General features: G+C 42.9%; 1 long non-coding RNA gene across 1 annotated transcript in view; it reads right to left on the bottom strand.

The window, feature by feature from the left end:
* The window catches only part of LOC122559188, a 50,207-nt gene that overhangs the window by 21,800 nt on the left and 5,677 nt on the right, over positions 1 to 22,730 (bottom strand). The window contains exon 2 of the long non-coding RNA XR_006314357.1: positions 20,472 to 20,579. This is a non-coding gene — a long non-coding RNA (uncharacterized LOC122559188). The remainder of the gene's footprint in view (positions 1 to 20,471; positions 20,580 to 22,730) is intronic.

Genomic DNA, 22,730 nt, shown 5'->3' with positions numbered 1-22,730 from the left:
TTATAGTCCAACAGGTTTAATTGGAAGCACTAGCTTTCGGAGCGACGCTCCTTCATCAGGGTGATTGTGGAGGGCTCGATCGTAACACAGAATTTATAGCAAAGATTTGCAGTGTGATGTAACTGAAATTATACATTGAAGAATTGATTGTCTGTTAAGCCTTTCATCTGTTAGAATACAGTGATAGTTTCACTTCTTTCATCTAACAGATGAAAGGCTCAACAGATAATCAATTTTTCAATGTATAATTTCAGTTACATCACACTGCAAATTTTTGCTATAAATTCTGTGTTACAATCGAGCCCTCCACTATCACCTGATGAAGGAGCGTCACTCCAAAAGCTAGTGTGCTTCCAATTAAACCTGTTGGACTATAACCTGGTGTTGTGTGATTTTTAACTTTGTACACCCCAGTCCAACACCGGCATCTCCAAATCATAACATCTATTTGAGAAGTCTTTGGTTTAATACCTCATTTGAAAGGGGCATCTCTAACAATGCAGTAGTTCCTCATTGTTGGGATTGTCAACCTAAAGGCCACTTATTTGGCCCATCGAGTCCATACTAATCCTTCAAAGAGCATCCCACCCAGACCAACCCACTTACCCTATCCCTGTAACCCTGCATATTCCATGGCTAATCTGCCTAACCTACACAACCTACAGGGCAGCACGGTGGCTCAGTGGTTAGCACTGCTGCTAACCACTGAGTCCCAGGTTCGATTCCAGCCTCGGGTGACTGTCTGTGTGGAGTTTGCACATTCTCCCTGTGTCTGCGTGAGTTTCCTCCAGGTGCTCTGGTTTCCTCCCACAATCCAAAGATGTGCAGGTCAGGTGAATTGGCCATGCTAAATTGCCTATAGTGCTAGGTGCGTTAGTCAGAGGGAAATGGGTCTGGGTGGGTTACTCTTCAGAGGGTCGGTGTGGACTGGTTGGGCCAAAGGGTCTGTTTCCACACTGTAGAGAAGCTAATCATCCCAGGACACTACAAGCAATTTAGCACTGTCAATAGAACATAGAAAAATACAGCGCAGTACAGGCCCTTTGGCCCTCGATGTTGTGCCGATCCAAGCCCACCTAACCTACACTAGCCCACTATCCTCCATATGCCTATCCAATGCCCGTTTAAATGCCCATAAAGAGGGAGAGTCCATCACTGATACTGGCAGGGCATTCCATGAACTCACGACTAGCTGAGTAAAGAATCTACCCCTAACATCTGTCCTTTACCTACCACCCCTCTGATCCCTCAGCTTTGATCCCTCGTAATAGCTGACTCCATACGTGGAAAGAGGTTCTATGGTCAACCCTATCTAAACCCCTAATCATCTTGTACACCTCTATCACCAACCTGCACATCTTTGGACTGTGGGAGGAAACCGGAGCACCCAAAGGACAACCACACAGACACGGGGATAATGTGCAAACTCCACACAGAGAGTCGCCTGAGTTGAGTGATTGTAGGGACTTCAACAGCACATCCTTTGGAGCGGCAGGGAATCACATACAACACTTCCTTAATTTTGCATTTAGCTATATGTGTGCAAATGCCAGAAGTTCTTGTTGGTTTCATGTCAGGTGTCAGGATAGTGAAAGTTGACGGTTTCACTGTCAATACAGCTGCAAAATCGTGTCAATGTACTTCGTAGATGTTGAATCTAAATGTAGCTAGAAATTAAAAAGAGTTATATTTTTCACAATCTGGGTTGAGTTCAGCAGCGGAAACATTACAGTTAAATTTTTAGTTGATATTTCACTGTGACTTTGGATAACATTCGTTTAATGATGTTTTTGCTATTGTTGAAAGTGTTACTTTTCCCTTTGTGATTTAAAACATTGTTAACTATTAAGATTGCAGAGTAAAGTGTTAACTATACCTTAACTGTAAATATAACAGCTAAGCATGTGGCTAAAGATTTATGTCACAGTAACATCAGATCACATGGATCACATCAGCTGGTTTATGGTGCTCTCAAGATGTCCTCCCTTACCATGCCTCATCAGTAGTTAAGTTTAATAAACTTGTCAATGTTCACTCACAAGAGTGTAGACTTCAGCTTACAATAAAAAAAATCCTTTTTTGTTCCTAACCTGTCAATGGTCTATCAATCAAAGCAGAATTTCCATTTGGTTGGCTCACTTGCGCGTTTCAACCAACGTTTTGGTAAAACTGTTCAATGATTACATTTGTTGACAAACTTTTCCATGGGTCATATAAAACCTTGAATTCTCTGCTTCAGTTTTGTTCTGGAGTCAAGGATCACTGAAAGATTTGACTAATTGAATGAGGAATGTAGTTGATATTGTCAGTAAATGGTTGAAGTGAGTTGCTTTGCTAGTCCTGTGATTTATAGGCTGAGTCTCCCTGTTGGATTACAATGTTTTATTTAGCAAGTCAACAACTGATCCAGCACCAGGTGTGTCAAATCTTCAAGTAACCAAGGAAAATGATGTAACTTAGCATGTGTTTGACAGTAAACATGATGTTTAATATAAAATGAGTCAACACGTAGAATTTTTGGGTCTAATGAGTGACTCCAATGCCTTATCGATTTGATGTATTTCTCATTTTTCCAAATTTCTATCAATTTGCTTACAGTACATAGTGCTACGTGGCTATTAGGTTAAGACAGAAAGATGTTATGTTTTTCTTCACACATCACCTTGTCACACTTTTCAGAATTATCTCCAGGTGCTTCAAGGTGATGTGTTGCATGTGAATACAATGACTGTTTTAATGGAAATAGGTGCAGAATCTGTTTTGCACATAGGGTGTCACAAACTTTACATTTCTATACAGCTTTCATAAAATCAGGGGATCCCAAAGTGCTTTACAGGCAGTGAAGTATAGTGTGTTGAAGGGAATGTGGTATCAAATTTGCACTCAGCAAATCCTTTCAGCAGCAATGAAAAAATGTGATCTGACCATATGCTTTAAGTATTGTTTGAGGAGTTGGCACTTCTTCATATTTTTAAAAATTTGCTCATGGATGTCTCTGGCTATAGCCATCATTTATTGCCCATCCCCAATTGCCCAGAGGACAGTTTAGAGTCAACCCCATTGCTGAGACTCTGGAGTCACATGACCACCAGACCAGGTAAGGATGGCAGATTTACTGCCCTAAAGGGCGTTAGTGAACCAGATGGGATTTTCCTGACAATTGTTTCATGATCATTAGACCCTAAATTCCAGATTCTTTATTGAATTCAAATTCCACCATAGGCCACAAACTTCGGGAGGAATCTCTCCAGGATTCCTGTACTCCTCTAATTCTGGCCTCTCATGCATTTCCAACCATTACTTCTCCACTATCAATGTCTATGCCTTCAATTGCCTAGACCCAATCTGGAAGTTACTCCCCAAACTTCTCCACCTCACAATCATGCTTGAAAACAATCTTCCGTGAAAACACTTATTAATGACTAAAGACTGAAGAAGCTAATTGTCTGAGGAATGATTTCACTGTGAGCTCAGTGGTCAAGTGTTAGTGTTCCAAAAAAGTACTGGACCCTGTCAAGTTTGGAGCCTCCTGCTCCTTGACCTTACCATGTATAGTATAACAATAAATGTAGTTTAACAGTTACAAAATCTGGCCTGAAAGAATTCGTATCAGAACACAATCAAACATTCTTGTCTAAAGCTTAATGTCTCCATATGTTGCTCTGCGTCAGACTTTGTCTTTTAATGCTCCTGATTGCTGATGAAGGGCTTTTGCCCAAAACGCCAATTTTCCTGCTCCTCGATGCTGCCTGACCTGCTGTGCCTTTCCAGCACCACTCTAATCTAGACTTTGTCTTTTAGTGCTCTTTTAAAGTGCCCTGGGTGATTCATGACATCAAAGGAATTGTATATTTCTCGGTGATTTTTGTGTGTAAATATAGGTCAGAGTCAACAGAAGAGTGGCCCTGCTGTTTTTTCTCTGCAGTATCTATAATGCTCATTAGGGAAAGGAAATACTTGAGTCTAATTTTTGTTTCTGGTGCAGAGTTGGGAGAAATCCTGTTTCTAACAAACTCAACCATTAAAACTCCGATTGGTAGCTGGAAGGAAGGGTCGGTCAGCGGGATGGAAGGGAGGAGGTGGGGCTCGAAAGGGAGTTGGGGGATGGGTGGCAAGATTATTGGAAATTGGAGAACTCATTGTTGAGTCCTCCGGCCTGTGGGATGCCTAAGTGGAAGATGAGGTGTTGTTGCTGCAATTTGCGGTCTGATTCACTTGGAAATGGAGGAGGCTGAGGATGGTCATGTTGGAGAGGGAGTGGGAAGGGGAATTTAAATGGGCGGTGACCAGGAGGTCAGGCTTGCCCTTATAGGCCCAGCTGAGATGCTGTTCGAAACATGCCCTTCGTTTACGCTTGGTTCCATCCCTCCGACCGATCCCTCCTTCCAGCTACCAACCGGATTCATTCCTCCTATCGACCTACCAGGTTGTACCCACTGTCTGTATTCAGCTATCATCACCTCACCACTCTACCCCTCGCCCCACCCATAACCCTTAACCCCCCTGCGCGCCCAGCCCTACTTTATCTGCAGCTCTCTTACCCACTTCCATCCTGAAGAGTTATCTCTGAAATATTGGACTTCTCCACCTCATGATGCTGCCTGGCTTGCTGTGTTCTTCCAGACTCCTGCTTGTCTACTTTGGATTCCTGCATCTGCAGATTTTTTTGTCTCTAAATAGATCCAGCTGCCGCATTCTGCAATATTTATCATGATGTGAGGAGTGTTAACTCCTATCACTGACTATGGAGATTGTGGTTTCTTCAAGGCTTGAGCTAGTAATCATGTCTGATGGAGTGCTACTGTGTCAGAGTATCTGTCTTTCAAACAAGATTTCAAACAATGGTGCAGTCTGTCCTCTTAATTGGATGTATAAGTTATCAAAGCATTGTATGAAGAATGTCCCTGGCTGATAATTATTACTGAAACAGACTGGTCGTTATGGCAGTTTCTGTTAGATTACTGAGTGCAAATTAGATGCCACATTTCTTTCAGTTAGTTATTCAGGCTATGTAAATAGAAGAGAAGACAGATGCACTGCAGGTTTGAATATGCTCTGAAAATTATAATGGAATGCAATTTGAGAATGAATCATTGATCACTCAGCTTGCCAGATGATTATGTTACTATTTTTATCAAAGATAAAAGAGAGAGACATGTTTTCATCAGTATGACAACAACTTGCATTTATATAACACCACATCATTCAGTGAACTATTTCCAAAGCACTTCATGTGCGGGCAATATTGTTAATCAGACAACACAGCAAACACCAACATACTATAAACAATAATATGATTTATGATCATAATAAAAACATTTTTTTAAATGGGCAGACAATGCCAGCCCATTGAAACTTGTTGGGTTGCACAAAGACCTCTCCTTCTATGGAATGAAATCCTAGTAGTGGCAGGAGAAATGAAATGACCATTATTTGGGAAATTAAGGCCTCAGTCAGCCTCCTGTCTGCAGGGGGAACAGATTGGGACTGAAACCAGTAACTGGCACAGTGCTTAATTTGACAAGCCTACCCCATGTCCCATCCCAGGGAGACTGTAAAAGCCAGGCCTGGGATTTTTAAAAGCTCAATCAAGCTATCTCCAGAGAATAGTTTAACCTATCAGAATAATTCAGTTAAGTGCCTCAGTGTTACCTTATACTGTAGTAACTTGATTCTGTGTATCCACCTACATCTTGCCGTAAATATAACAGATCAGGAGGCTCCATAAATATCCCCATTCTCTATGATGGGGAAGCCCAGCACATCAGAGCAAAATACAAGGCTGAAACATTTGCAAAATTTTCAGCCAGCAATACTGAATAGATGATCTATCCCACTCTCCTCCTGAGGTTATAGAGTCACAGAGATGTACAGCATGGTAACATACCCATTCTGTCCAACTCATCCATACCGACCAGATATCCTAACCTAATCTAGCCCCATTTGCCAGGCCCATAACCCTCTAAACATTTCATATACCCATCCAGGTGCCTTTAAGATGTTGTCATTGCAGCAACATCCACCTCTTCCTCTCGCAGCTCATTCCATATACATTATACCCTCCAAGTGAAAAAGTTGCTTCTTAGGTCCATTTGAAATCTTTCCTCTCTCACCTGAAATCTCTGCCCTCTAGTTTTGGATTTCCCCACCCTGGGAAAAAGATCTTGTCTATTTACCCTATGCATGCCCCTCATGATTTTATAAACCTCTATAAGGTCACCTCAGCCTCTGACGCTCCAGGGAAAATATTCCCACCCTATTTAGCCTCCCCCCATAGCTCAAACCCTCCAATCCTGGCAGCATCCATATTTTCTAAACCCTTTTAAGTTTCACAACGTCTTTCCTATAGCAAGGAGACCATAGCTGCACACAGTATTCCAAAAGTGGCCCCACCAATGTCCTGTACAACATGACCTCCCAATTCCTATACTGAATGTATTGACCAATAAAGATAAGCATGCAAAATGCCTATGCTGTCTACCCTGCGAGGTAAAAACAATGACTGCAGATGCTGGAAACCAGATTCTGGATCAGTGGTGCTGGAAGAGCACAGCAATTCAGGCAGCATCCGACGAGCAGCAAAATCGACGTTTATGGCAAAAGCCCTTCATCAGGAATAAAGGCAGAGAGCCTGAAGCGTGGAGAGATAAGCTAGAGGAGGGTGGGGGTGGGGAGAAAGTAGCATAAAGTACAATAGGTGAGTGGGGGAGGAGATGAAGGTGATAGGTCAGGGAGGAGAGGGTGGAGTGGATAGGTGTAAAAGGAGCTAGGCAGGCCGGACAAGTCCAGACAAGTCATGGGGACAGTGCGGTCCTGGAAGTTTGAAACTAGGATGAGATGGGGGAAGGAGACCGCATCGTGAGCAACGGATACAATAAATGATATTGGTGGATGTGCAGGTAAAACTTTGATGGATGTGGAAGGCTCCTTTAGGGCCTTGGATGGAGGTGAGGGAGGAGGTGTGGGCACAGGTTTTACAGTTCCTGCAGTGGCAGGGGAAAGTGCCAGGATGGGAGGGTGGGTCGTAGAGGGGCGTGGACCTGACCAGGTAGTCACGGAGGGAACGGTCTTTGCGGAAGGCGGAAAGGGGTGGGGAGGGAAATATATCTCTGGTGGTGAGGTCTTTTTGGAGGTGGCGGAAATGTCGGCGAATGATGTGGTTTATGCGGAGGTTTGTAGGGTGGAAGGTGAGCACCAGGGGCGTTCTGTCCTTGTTACGGTTGGAGGGGTGGGGTCTGAGGGCGGAGGTGCGGGATGTGGACGAGATTCGTTGGAGGGCATCTTTAACCACGTGGGAAGGGAAATTGCGGTCTCTAAAGAAGGAGGCCATCTGGTGTGTTCTATGGTGGAACTGGTCCTCCTGGGAGCAGATACGGCGGAGGCGGAGGAATTGCGACTCCACTTTGAAGGAGCTATGAACCTGCACTCCAGGGTCTCTTTGTTCAGCAACGCTCCCCAGGACCTTACCATTAAGTGTATTAGTCCTACCCTCATTTGCCTTTCCAAAACGCAGCACCTCACACTTATCTAAATTAAATTCCATCTGCCACTCCTTATCCATTGGCTCATCTGATCAAGATCCCGTTGTACTCCGAGATAACCTTCTTTGCTGTCCACTACACCTCCAATTTTGGTGTCATCTGCAAACTTACTAGCCATACCTCTGACATTCACATCCAGATCATCTCTATAAATGACAAAATGTCTGCAGTATCTGAAGCCAATTTGATTCCCTATATGGGGAAACAGCTGAAGACATCGCAAAGCCTAAGGGTCCGGAAAACATACCAATAATTGTTTTGAAGACAAGTGCTCTAGTTTTTGAACCTTTATGCCACACTCAGTCAAACACTACCTTGATATCAACTCTCACCTCATCCAAGAGTTCAGCGTGTCTTTTCATTTTTTGATCAAGGCTGTGATGAGGTCAGGCAATGAGTGAGCCTTTTGGAAACAAAATTCATAAAAATTGAATGATTTGTGGTAAAATTCAATCCAAAAGATATCTGTAGTTTGGGACATAATACATAGGGATTGATAGACAGTTGTCAGCACCTTGTTATCTTTGTGGTCACAGGAGATCAGTCAAGTCTCTTTGAAGTTTCTTTAAAATTCACACAACACCAAGTTACAATCCAACAGGTTGATTTGGAAGCACTAGTTTTCAGAGTGCTGCTCCTTCATCAGGTAGCTGTGGAGCAGAATTTGCTATAAATTCTGTGACTTATGATCCTGCTCCACAGCTACCTGATGATGGAGCAGCGCTCTGAAAGCTAGTGCTTCCAGATAAACCTATTGGACTATAACTTGGTGTTGTGTGATTTTTAACTTTGTACACCCCAGTCCAACGTGAGCACCTCCACATCATGAAGTTTCTTTGACATTTAAATGTTACATTCTCTCTCGCTCTCTCTCTCTCCCCAGAGAACCATTTAATTTAAATCCTAGCCATTAGCCAAATTGAAAATATCCACAGTACTTTGAGGGTCTGACCCCTCAATGTAAGAACAGCTTATAAACCTCATTTTGTAACAGTAAGTGCTATTTAAGTAGCCTGTCTCCCTGTTCTTTCAGCAATAACTTGTCCCTGTAACTAGCCAGTACTATCACCCTTGAGTTGGGAGATAATAGCAACAGAGCCAGGCCAAGAATTCAGGAGTGTTTTGTGGTGAGTTATATCTGGTAGCACTTATTTGACACATTATGTACTGTCTACTGCTTTTTCCAATTTTATCCCCTCTTCTTTTCAAAGCACTGACGAAATGCTGGTACTGATAGGTTGAAACCAGTGTCTGGTACTTTGCCAAGTTCTCATTCTTCAGCATCTTCTTTAATCTTAACTCAGTTGAGTTTAATTACTGACCCATTTTCAGACAAGGAATGTGACACAGACTCATACCACAGGCTCTCTGACAGTCGCCATGGTGCAACAGCTGCCATTCTTTGCATCGTTTGGAAGTGAATCATGAACAGTCAATTCCTCACACATCGAGGAATTCTCTTCCCTTCTCTTTAACTACACTCCCTTCCAACTTCCGTGCCTTCTTTACAAAAGCCACTGGGCTTGTTTGGTGTAGGTTAAATAGATTTGACTCACCATTCATGACATATCCTAAAATTGGAATCAGGCCATTGAAATCAGGAAACACTGCTCTTGGTTTCACACAAAGGGCCATGTCGATCCCCCAAAAGCTGTGGAGCCCAGAGGACAATGGGAGTTTTCAAGATGGAGATAAATAAAATATCTTTGTTATCTAAGGGCTTTAAGTCATTGTGGGGCAAAGAGTCCCAAATAAAGCTGACAGAGAAATTATTCATGATCTAACTGGATGACACTTGAGGGACCACTAGGTCTATCCCTGTATCTATGTTTCTCTCTCTTGTGCGTGTACTGAGCATGCAAAGCAACTTTTTTGTCAGGAGTAATGGTAGTGTCACTCACCATAGCGTAATACAGTGCAGTTACAGACCCTTCAGCCCAATTGTCTATGCCGACAGGGTTTCCTAAACTGAACTAGTTCTGTTTATCTGCATTTGGATCATCTCACTCTAAATCATTCCTTCCCAAATACTTGTCCAAATGTGTTTTAAATATCGTAATTGTACCAGCCTCCACTGTTTCCTCTGGCAGCTCATTCCATATATGCATCATCCTCTGTGTGAAAAAGTTGCTTCTCAAGTCCCTTTTAAATCTTTCTCCTCTCACCTTAAACTTATGCCTTCTAGTTTTGGACACTGCTACCCCGGGGTAAAGACCTTGGCTATTCACCTTATCTATGCCTCTTGTGATTTTATAAACCTCCATAGGACCATCCCACAGCCTCCTCAGCTCTAGAAAAAGTCCAACCTGTCCAGGCTCTCCTTATGACTCAGACCTTCTAGTCTCAGCAACATCCTTGTAAATCTCTTTTGCACCCTTTCCAGTTTAATAACACCCTCTTAAAGCATGGTGACCAGAATTGCAATACTCTGAATGTGTCCTTACCAACGTCATGTACAGCTGTAATATGATGTCCCAACTCCTGTACTCCGTGCTCTGATCGATAAAGGCAAGCATGCTAAATGCCTTCTTCACCACCCTATCCACCTATGATGCCACTTTCAAGGAATTATGTACCTGCACCCCTAGGTCTCTGTGTTTGACAACACTCATCAGGGTCCTACCATTAACTGTGTAAGTCCTGCTTTGGTTTGTCTTACCAAAATGCAACACCTCACATTTGTCTGCATTAAACTCCTTCTACCATTTCTCGGGCCATTGGCCCAGTTGATCAAAATTGTATTGTACACTTAGATGACCTTCTTCACTGACCACTATACCACCAAATTTGGTGTCATCTGCAAACTTGTAAATCATGCCTCCTATATTCTCATCCAAATCGTTTGTTTAAGTGATGATCAACAGTGGACCTAGCACTGATCTTTGTGTCACACTGCTGGAAATGGGCATTCAGCCTGAACGACAAACCTGGACCACAATCCTCTCAAATCTAGCATCACAGATTAGATCCAGGCTAAATTCTCACCAACCTGAATATAAAATATTCAATATATACTATGAGAAATGTATTGACTGAGAATATGTTGCACAGGTTATAATTTTACGATGAAATCATGTTATATAGTTTAGCTGAAACATGTCCACATTTTCTTCATCATATTTTTAGAGAGACTTTTGACTTAATATTTCATGTATGAAGAAGTTAAGAACAACACCAACCACATTTATATAGTCTCTTTCACACAGGAGAACACTTGAAGGCTTTGCAGGCGTGTACCAAACAAAGATGGTCCCAAACAAGAGAGACTGGGGGGGGGGGCGTGGGGGGAAGAGGTGGGGAGTGCTGTCGCTGTAACTACGGAAGATGGACTGTTGATGTACATTGATGACTGCGTTAGTGACACCTCGTGCTCCTGCTAGGAGGTTGAGCAATTCATCAACTTCACCAACACATTCCACCCTGACCTTAAATTTACCTGGACCATCTCTGACACCTCCCTCCCCTTCCTGGACCTCTCCATTTCCATTAATGATGACCGACTTGACATTGACATTTTTTTACAAACCCACGGACTCCCACAGCTACCTGGATTACACCTCTTCCCACCCTACCTCCTGCAAAAATGCCATCCTGGATTCTCAATTCCTCCGCCTCCGCCATATCTGCTCCCAGAAGGACCAGTTCCACCACAGAACACACCAGATGGCCTCCTTCTTCAGAGACCGCAATTTCCTTTCCCACGTGGTTCAAGATGCCCTCCAATGCAATCATACACATCCCGCATCTCTGCCCTCAAACCCCACCCCTCCAACCGTAACAAGGACAGACCCCCCTGGTGCTCACCTTCCACCCTACCAACCTTTGCATAAACCACATCATCCAACGACATTTCTGCCACCTTCAAACGGACCCCACCACCTGGGATATATTCCCCTCCCCACCCCTTTCCGCAAAGACCATTCCCTCCATGACTACCTGGTCAGGTTCTCACCTGGCCTGCTGTGTTTTTCCAGCATCACATTTTTCAACTCTGGTCTCCAGCATCTGCAGTCCTCACTTTCTCCTAGTTGATCTTAACCGACTGCGAATCCTCTTGCAAGGATGCCCACCTTGAAGAAGCTCTCCTCCTCCTCTACAAGGATCTCAGTGAGTCCCTCTCTCACTGCACCCCCCAGGTCATCTTCCGCCTAGGAACCCTCCAACCACACGGGATGAATGTAGATTTCTCCAGCTTCCTCATTTCCCCTCCCCCCACCTTATCTCAGTCCCAACCCCTGGATTCCTGAAGAAGGGCTTATGCCCGAAACGTCGATTCTCCTGCTCCTCGGATACTGCCTGATCTGCTGTGTTTTTCCAGCATCACATTTTTCAACTCAGGTTCTCACCTCCCAACAACCCACCCTCCCGTCCTGGCGCCTTCCCCTGCCACCGCAGGAATTACAAATCCTGCGCCCACACCTCCTCCCTCACCTCCATCCAAGGCCCCAAAGGAGACTTCCACATCCATCAAAGTTTTACCTGCACATCCACCAATATCATTTATTGTATCCGTTGCTCCCGATGCAGTCTCCCCTACAATGGGGAGACTCCTCACCACCCATCGCCTGGAGGAAGAACACCTCATCTTCCACCTCAAAGCACTTCAACCCCAGGGCATCAATGTGGACTTCAACAGTTTTCTCATTTCCCCATCCCCCACCTCACCCCAGTTCCAACCTTCCAGCTCAGCACCGTCCCCATGACCTGTCCAAACTGCCTATCTTCCTCTCCAGCTATCCACTCCACCCTCCTCTCTGACTTATCACCTTCATCCCACCCCCATCCACCCATCGTACTCTTTGCTACCTTGCCCCACCCTCCTGTCTGACCTATCACCTCCATCCCCACCCCCATTCACCTATTGTACTCTATGCTACTTTCTCCCCACCACCACTCCCCTCTCATTTATCTCTCCACCTTGCAGGCACCCTGCCTCTATTCCTGATGAAGGGCTTTTGCCCAAAACGTCGATTTTCCTGCTCCTCAGATGCTGCCTGACCTGCTGTGCTTTTCCAGCACCACTCTAATCTAGACTCTGGTTTCCAGCATCGCAGCCCTTGCTTTTACCTATAAAGAATGGACACCAATAATAGAGTGGTGAAGGAGCAAGAAGCAAGACTTCGAGAAAAACAATATTCTCAGAGGTAGCATTCAAACTACATGGGGCTGACAAACAAATTCACCCTCTGGAAGGTGGGAAAGGTGGAGCTGAAAAGGCAGGAATTGCATCCTCTTCACTGCTTTTACACATGCTTGAGAGCAGTGAATGTCCCATGGTATTTATCTTGAGGGATTTCTGGAATGTGAGGATTGTCCTACAAGGACGGGATTTTGTAGTCTTGGCCTGCATCCCACATTTAGCAGCCGGAGAAGTGATTAAATTGAAACAAATAAAATTGAGTGGCTTGACAGGCCAGATTTTAAGAAAATATTTCCCCAGCTGGGGAATCTACAACAGGGTGGACGGGACTCTAAACATTTCTCTCAGATAAAACAGAAATTTATTTTTATTTCTTTCATTTCAGCTTACTATATGAGCTGCTCACAATTCAGTCTCCTCCACATTAGGGAAACCAAATGAAAATTGGAGATTACATTACTGAATGCCTGTTATTCAGTCGTCAAGGTGGACGCTGATCTTCCAGTAACTTGGCATTTTAATTTTCAATCTCACTCCTATTTTGATCTCTATAGGAAAGATATTGTTAAACTTGAAAGGGCACAGAAAAAAATTACAAGGATATTGCCAGGGTTTGAAATTAAAAGAGAGGCTGAATAAGTTGGGGCTATTTTCCCAGAGCACCAGAGACTGAGGAGTGATGTTATAGAGGTTTATAAAATCATGAGGGGCATGGATAGGGTAAATAGACAAGGTCTTTTTCCCAGGATAGGGGAGTCCAAAGCTAGAGGTTTAAGATGAGAAGGGAAAGATTTAAAAGGGACCTAAGGGGCCACGTTTTCACACAGAGGGTGTATGGAATGAGCTGTCAGAGGAAGTGGTGGAGGCTAGTACAATTACAACATTTAAAAGTACATGAATAGGAAGGGTTTAGAGGGATATGGGCCAAATGTTGGCAAATGGGACTAGATTAATTTAGGATACCTGGTCAGCATGGACGAATTGGACAGAAGAGTCTATATTTCTGTGCTGTATCACTCTATGACTATGTCTTCTCAGGATCCTAGACTATTTTCATGAGACTCAATAATGGACACTTCAGCGTTTGTTTGGTGAATGACCTACCATTAATTGTATTCAAGAGACCTTTGGGAGTTAAGAGAATAAATGCATACAGTATGTTTAGTCCATGGGCGTTGAGTCAGAGCAGTGTCAAACAGCTGATTAACCTAATGTGTTTTTTCATGCTTGTATTTATTTTTACTCATTCTAGCAAGGTAGCATTTATTGTTCCTTTCCTACTGTCCTTTGGATTGTTGGAGTGCACCTTATTTAAGACTGCTCCAGGCAATGTGCTGGAGATGCTCCCAAAGTTTTGTTAGGTAGGAGTTCCAAAACTTTGACCCAGCCACAAAGAAGGAAAGATGATTCATTTCAAATGAGCACACTGTGAGATTTGGAGGTACAGGTAATGGTATTCCCCTGCACCCACAGTCCTTGGCCTAAGAGATGCTGGAGGTCATGCATTTGCAAAATAGAGTCATAGAGGTGTAAGCATATAAACAGACCATTCAGTGCAACTCATCCATGTGGACCAGATATCCTAAACTAATCTAGTCCCATTTGCCATCATTTGGTCCATATCCTTCTAAACCTTTCTTATTCATATATCTATCCAGATGCCCTTTAAATGTTGTAATTGTACCAGCCTCCATCACTTCCACTGGCAGCTCATTTCACACATGCACCACTCTCTGCATGAAAACGTTGCCCCTTAGGTCCCCTTTAAATGTTTCCCATCTCATCTTAAACCTATGCCCTCTAGCTTTGGAATTGGACTCCCCCACCCCAGGAAAAAAAAACCTTGTCTATTCACCATATCCATGCTCCTATGACTTTATAAACCCCCATAAGGTCATCCCTCAGCCTCTGACGCTCCAGGGAAAACAGCCCCAGCCTATTCAGCCTCTCCCTATAGTTCCAACCCTGGCAACATCATTGTAAATCTTTTCTGAAGTGTTATTTAGGAAGGCATTGTTTTGTATGCTAAGACCAATCCTTTCTCAGTTCTCCATTGTCATTACAGCAGAATGTTCAAATAGTCTAAATGCCTAGATGAATTAGATCTCCACCACATACATTAAGTACTGACCATGTAATTGAGGAGAAGGTAATTAATTTACAGGTATAATAGAAGATTTTTCTACAATTAACCATCATAGTTATATAATTGCTGGTGGATGAGGCAGTGACTGCACCCAGCTGTGTTCTGTTCTAACATGCCTTTTGTGCGTTTTGAAAACATTGAGGTGAACTTCAAGATTGTAATAGCTTGTTTATTGTGAGTTAATCCAAAATAAGTACATTGTCACAGTCAAATCTCAGGAAATTGTGAATGATCTAGTCAATCATCTCTGAGCAGTATATCCATCATTGCATCTGTGGTCTGCATTTCTACTGACAAGAATCGGTTGGGCTGAAGACATTTCTTTTAATCTGTTTTTTCTTATTTTCTCTGAATACCAATGCAGCACAACATTATTGCCCAAATGAGCGAGTAAGCAAGACTACACTTGCACCCTGCATTCAAAGGACAGTAACAACAACAATGCATCACTTCTATTAATACAGCACTGGAGTGAGTCTCTTAAATGAGATACAAATGCTAGAAGTCAAACCAACTTAGTACCACAACATACTACTATTTGTCTTAAATTGCCTGTTCTACACTGAAAGCTGTTGGATATATATTTCATTTATTCAGAGAGTCCCTATAATGTGGATGTAGGCCAGTAGGCCCATCAAGTCCACACTAACTCCTCTGCAGAGCATCCCACCCAGACCCACGTCTCTACCCTATATTCCCCATAGCTAATCCACTTAGCCTACATATCCCTGGACATTATGGACAATTTAACATGATTAGTCCATCTAACATGCGCATCTTTGGATCGTGGAATGAAACCCGCATAGACATGGGGAGAACGTACAAACTCCATGCAAACAGTCACCCAAGGGTGGAATTGAACTCAGATCCCTGGCACTGTGAGGCAGCAGTGCTAACCACTGAGCCATACTAAACTGAGAGAGTGAGGACTGCAGATGCTGTAGATCAGAGTCTAAAAGTGTGGCTCTGGAAATGCATAGCCAGGCAACATTAAACTAAGTCCACATCGACTGTCTCTCTATATATATATATATTCGAGCCTTGTGTTCACAGTGCTAGATCAATACACTGAGGATGTGGGTTCAAATCCTGCTTTTTCAAGTTGCAAAACTGAATTCGATAAACCCAGTGTTTGTTTGCTGTAAAAAACTCTACACTCTGATCTACTGACGTCTTCTAGTTGATGTTAAACTGGAATTACTTTCAATTTATTCTTTCAAGGCATAGGAGCATTGTTGTCCAAACCAATTGCCCTTAATAATGTGATGGTGAGCTGCCTCCTGAAACAATTGCAGGCCATGTGGCCAAGGTTCATCCACAGTGCTGTTGCATTCATACTGGCATGAATGTGAGCTGGAACATATAGCATATATAAAGCACCTTTGATGCAGCAAAATCTCCTTAAGTGCTTCACAGTAGTGTTATCAGCAAAATCTGACAGTACCACATGAAGCAAAATTAGGTCAGAGAAATATATTTTAAGGAGCATATGAAAGAATAGAGAGGTGGAGAGAATTGGGGAGGGAATTCCAGATCTTAGGCTAGAACAGCTGGAGACATCAACCGCCAGTGGTGGGCTAAGGAAATTGGAATGTGTAAAGAACTGGAATTAAATAAACAGAGTTCCCAGAAGGTTGTCAGGCTAGAGGATGCGGTGGAGAGAAGTTGTGGGTGGAGCTACACCAGAAGGAAATTTAAACGCACATATAAAAATGTTACATTTGAAATGTTGCCAGATCAACAGGAATGGATGGTGAACAGAGCCTAATGTGAGTTAAGATATAAGCAGTACAATTTTGGATGAACTAAGGACATGAAGGATGGAGGTCAGCCTCCATCAGTCCAGGAGCAGTGTGATAATCAAAACTAAAGCTATCAGAAGTATATGTAAGGATTTCAACATCATATGGGCTGAAGAAAGGGTGAAACTGTAAAATTAAGGGGTTGGAAATGGGTTATTTTGATGATAGAGAGTATATTGAGCTAGTAGCAACTTGAGAATTAGAAACAATTTGTGGTCAAACAGATTGTACCGCATAAAATGAGCCTCAAATATTTAGACTGGATTCCATGAGCATATTTGTGGCCTCTACATTACGAAATCAATCTCCTTTTTCTCAGGACAAACTGTAGCTCCTGCTTCACAGCAAACAAACTTCAGAATCCAACTTAAGTCAGCACCACTATATTTATTGTGCGAGATTAGTTTCACATGTTACATAAAACAGTTCGCATCGAAACCAAAAACAATGTGATCACATGAAAATAGATTTTTTTGACAATGAAGAACATATAATAAATTTCCCCTTTTCAGACGAATATTGCTAGAAGACTTCTGATACTCTGACATAGTTGCAGTGGATTAGTTCCTGTGAATATGGTTCAGCTCATGTAGATGTTGTGCAGTGGTCAAAAGCATTGGCCAAACTCCTCCGTTTTCAATGAAATTAAAAGTAATACCAAGGTAGGATAAGAATAAGGGAGGTTTTGTGGTGCGGTGGTAATGTCTTTATGTCTGAGTTCAAGCTCCACTTACCCCAGAAGAGTCTCATGATAGATTTTTTAAACCAACCTTTTATGTTTAGATGACAGTCACTGGTGTAAAATGTTTTGGAGATGCTGGTGTTGAACTGGGGTGTACAAAGTTAAAAGCCACACAACACCAGGTTATTGTCCAACAGGTTTAATTGGAAGCACACTAGCTTTCGGAGCGACGCTCCTTCATCAGGTGATTGTGGAGGGCTCGATCGTAACACAGAATTTATAGCAAAAATTTGCAGTGTGATGTAACTGAAATTATACATTGAAAAATTGATTGTCTGTTAAGCCTTTCATCTGTTAGAATAATCTAACATTTTCTAACAGATGAAAGGCTTAACAGACAATCAATTTTTCAATGTATAATTTCAGTTACATCACACTGCAAATTTTTGCTATAAATTCTGTGTTACGATCGAGACCTCCACAATCACCTGATGAAGGAGCGTCGCTCCGAAAGCTAGTGTGCTTCCAATTAAACCTGTTGGACTATAACCTGGTGTTGTGTGATTTTTAATGGTGTAAAATGTTGACATTTAACAGAATGGTTTTAAAGATCAAACAAAAAAACTCCAGGAACTGCCCCTGATGGAATTCTGAAACAAAAACAGAAATTGCTGAAAAAGGGTCACTCTACATGATACATTGTTTTCTCGCCATAGATGTTACCAGACCTGCTGAGTTTCTCCAACAATTTCTGCTTTTGTTTTGGCTTTTAACAGCAGCTGTGTGCATCAGTAGGATTAGTCATATGGTTATGGTGAGTCATCCAAACTTCAGAAATAATCCACTATAGATAAACTTTAGAAAAGTGTCCAAAATTAAACTTAATTAACTGTTCATAACTTTTCCATGATTTCCTTTATATGACTGAAGTTTATCTCTTCATTCTTTTTAGAAGCGCTCCTTAGCCACACTACAATAAGACCCAGAAGAGCTGGATATCTTCTCCCTTAGACAATGCAATGATATGACTGGTAACCGTCAGGCAATACAGTGAGTCACGTTCCTTCATTCTTTTTCACTCATATAGTAACCGAAAATGACCTGGAGAAAACTTGGCTCAATGAGCAGCAGTCACATTTCCAGCCCCAATGTGTCTATTACAATCAAAACAACTTCCAGTGGTACTAGTCAACTACAAGCAGGGGAAGTGATGGTGATTTTATCACTAGATTGTTAATCCAGAGACTCAGGTAATATTTTGAGTTTGACATGGACTCAAACCCTACCAGTCAAATTTAAAATCAGTCCAAAATAATTAAGATTTGATGATGAAAGAATCATCATGAAAAACCTATTTGGTTGCTCTAATTCCCTTTAGGAAATGAAACTGCTGTCCTTACCTGGGCTGGTCTACGTAGAACAGTATAGCACAGTACAGGCCCTTCGGCCCTTGATGTTGTGCCGACCTTTTATCATACTCTAAGATCAAACTCACCTACATACCCTTCATTTTATTATCATTCATATGGCTATCCAAGAGTCGCTTAAATGTCTCTAATATATTGAACTGTACTACCACTGCTGGCAATGCATTCCTCGCACCCACCACTTTCTATGGAAAGAATCAACCTCTGACATTTCCCCAAAACCTTCCTCCAAGTACCTTAAAATTATGCCCCCTTGTGATAGCCATTTCTGCCCTGGGAAAAAATATCTGACTATTCAATCTATCTATCCCTCTCATCATCTTGTACACCTCTATCAATTCGCCTCTCACCCTTCTACACTCCAGTAAGAAAACCCTTAGCTCCCTCAACCTTTCTTCATAAGACATGCCCTCCAGTCCAGGTAGCATCCTGGTAGATTTCTTTTGCAAACCCTCTAAAGCTTCCACATCCTTCCCATAATGAGCTGACCAGAACTGAACACAATATTTCAAGTGTGGTCGAACCAAAGCTCCATAGAGCTGCAGCACAACCTTGCAGCTCTTAAAATCAATCGCCCTGCTAATGAAAGCCAACAGACCGTATGCCTTCTTAACAACCCTATCAACTTGGGTGGCAGCTTTGAGGGATATATGAACATGGACCCCAAGATTCCTCTGTTCCTCCACACTGCCAAGAAACCTGTCTTTAACCCTGTAATCTGCATTCAAATTCGACCTTCGAAAATGAATCACTTCATATTTTTCTAGGTTGAACTCCACCTGCCCATCTCTACACTGTCAATGTCCCGTTGCAACCTAAAACAGCTCTCCACACTATCCATCACTCCACCAACCTTCGTGTCATCGGCAAACTTACTAACCCACTCTTCCACTTCCCCATCCAAGTCATTTATAAAAATTAAAAAGAACAGAGGTCCCAGACAGATCCCTGCGGAACATCACTGGTCACCAAGCTCTAGGCTGAATACTTTCCGTCTATTACCACAAATGGGCCAGCTAATTCTGTATCCAGATGACCAAATTTCCCTGGATCCCATACCTCCTTACTTTCTGAATGAGCCTACCATGGAGAACCTGACCAAACACATTGCTAAAATCATATACACCACATCCCCTGCTCTACCTTCATCGATGTGTTTTGTCATATCCGCAAATAATTCATTAAGGCTTGAGGCATGACTATATTTGACTTCAGACTCACTGCAATCCCACTGAACAATAAATACTGGGCAAGACAGCAATGGCTACAATTCCATGAATGAATGAAAAGTCTGCCATGTGCTGAAGGGCAGGAATAATTAGATGCAAAACAAAATGGACATAAGTAAAAATGAGCCCAATGGACTTGGTAACATGAAAAGGTATTATGGATAATTTGGCAAATCAAAGACAATGGCCATGGTGTTGGAATGTGGTTGAAAAGAAAACGTAGGTCAAACTTGGTAAAAGAATGATCTTGCATTTTTTTTAAAGAGCAGTTCAAGACACCTCAGATCAAGTGCTTTTGGAATCAAATCCTGCACTCCAGATGTCATTGTACATCAAGGGACATCCTGCCTCAGGTGCCAAAGGTTTCAGTGTTGAAAATTGGCCTGTTCATTCACATGAAGACCTCTGGCTGGTCTTGAATCAAGGAGCAGCTGATGATGTCTTTTGAAGTATAGTATTTTGTTAGTATAATCTCATTTTTCTAACAAGACCCCCATTTCTCACCTTACCAACCTCGATCCAGATTCTGAACGTTGAACATGCCTTCAAGGTCCTAAGCTCTTTCTCCTCAAATTTTCCCGAAATACCCATCTCTTCTGGGGTAGAGGTGACCTGTACAAAAAGGAGGGATTGTACCTAAGTGGAAGAGGGCTAATATACTGGCAGGGAGACTTGCTAGAACTGCTCGGGAGGATTAAAACTAGTAAGGTGCGGTTTGGGGGGGGGGGTGAATGGAGGTGGGACCCAGGGATTTGGTGAGGAAAGAGATCAATCTGAGACTTGCACAGTTGGGAAAAGAAGCGAGTCAAACAGTCAGGGCAGGCAGGAACAAAACAGAACAAGTTAGGACTGATACATTAAATTGCATTTACTTCAATGCAAGAGGCCTCACAGGGAAGACAGATGAACTCAGGGCATGGTTAGAAACATTTGACTGGGATATCATAGCAAATAGAGATACGTGGCTCAGGAATGGACAGGACTGGCAGCTCCGTGACTACCTGGTCAGGTCCACTCCCCCCCCTACAACCCACCCGCCCATCTTGGCACCTTCCCCTGCCACCACAGGAATTGCAAAACCTGCGCCCACACCTCCATCCAAGGCCCCAAAGAAGCCTTCCACATCCATCAAAGGTTTACCGGCACATCCACCAATATCATTTATTGTATCCCAATGCGGTCTCCTCTACATTGGGGAGACTGGATGCCTCCTAGCAGAGCACTTTAGGGAACATCTCCGGGACACCCGCACCAATCAACCACACCGCCCTGTGGCCCAACATTTCAACTCCCCCTCCCCACTCTGCCGAGGACATGGAGGTCCTGGGCCTCCTTCACCGCCGCTCCCCCACCACCAGATGCCTGGAGGAAGAGCGTCACCTATTGTACTCTATGCTACTTTCTCCACACCCCCACCCTCCTCTCATTTATCTCTCCATCTTTCAGGCACTCTGTCTGTATTCCTGATGAAGGGCTTTTGCCCGAAACGTTGATTTTACTGCTCCTCGGATGCTGCCTGAACTGCTGTGCTTTTCCAGCACCACTCTAATCTAAACTCTGGTTTCCAGCATCTGCAGTCATTGTTTTTACCTAGCTTAATGTTTGTATCCTGTTCTGGGATACAAATGCTATAGGAAGGATAGAAAGGAGACGCAATGTCGTTTTTGATAAAGGATAGCATTACTACTGTACTGAGGGAAGATATTCCTGGGAATACATCCAGGGAAGTTATTTGTGTGGAACTGAGAAATAAGGGGTGATCACCATATTGGGATTATATTATAGACCCCCTAATAGTCAGTGAGAAACAAATTTGAAAGGAGATTTCAGTTATCTGTAAGAATAATAGGGGGATTATGGTAAGGGATTTTAACCTTCCAAACATATACTGGGACTGCCATAGTGTTAAGGGTTTAGATGGAGAGGAATTTGTTAAGTGTGTACGAGAAAATTTTCTGATTCAGTATGTGGATGTACCTGCTAGAGAAGATGAAAAACTTGACCTACTCTTGGGAAATAAGGCAGTGCAGGTGACTGAAGTGTCAGTGGGGAAGCATTTTGGGGCCAGCAACCATAATTCTATTAGTTTTAAAATTGTGTTGGGCAAGGATAGACCAGATCTAAAAGTTGAAGTTCTAAATTGGATGAAGGTTAATTTTGACAGTATTTGGCAAGAATTTTCAAAAGCTGATTGAAGGCAGACGTTTGCAGGTAAAGGGATGGCTGGAATATGGGAAAGCTTCAAAATAAGATAATGAGAGTCCAGTATATTCCTGTTAGGGTAGGTGTAGGGAATGCTGGATGACTCAAGAAATTGAGGTTTTGGTTAAGAAAAAGAAGGAAGCATATGTAAGGTATAGACAGGAGAGATCGAATGAATCCTTAGAAGAGTATAAGGGTAGTAGAAAACTTAAGAGGGAAATCAGGAGGGCAAAAAAGGACATGAGATAGCTTTGGCAAATAGGGTTAAAGAAAATCCAAAGGGATTTTATAAATACATTAATGACAAAAGGGTAACTAGGGAGAGAATAAGGGCCCCTCAAAGACTGACTCCCACAGCCATCTACTACAAACCGACCGACTCCCACAGCCATCTACTACAAACCGACCGACTCCCACAGCTACCTGGACTACACCTCCTCCCACCCTGCCCCCTGTAAAAACGACATCCCATTCTCCCAATTCCTTCGTCTCCGCCGCATCTGCTCTCAGGAGGACCAGTTCCAAAAACGTACAACCCAGATGGCCTCCTTCTTCAAGGAC

The sequence above is a fragment of the Chiloscyllium plagiosum genome, chromosome 18 (genome assembly GCF_004010195.1).
Source record: "Chiloscyllium plagiosum isolate BGI_BamShark_2017 chromosome 18, ASM401019v2, whole genome shotgun sequence".
Taxonomy (NCBI): Eukaryota; Metazoa; Chordata; class Chondrichthyes; order Orectolobiformes; family Hemiscylliidae; genus Chiloscyllium; species Chiloscyllium plagiosum.
Note: the sequence above shows the minus strand (reverse complement) of the source record. Positions and strands in the feature narration are given on the sequence as shown.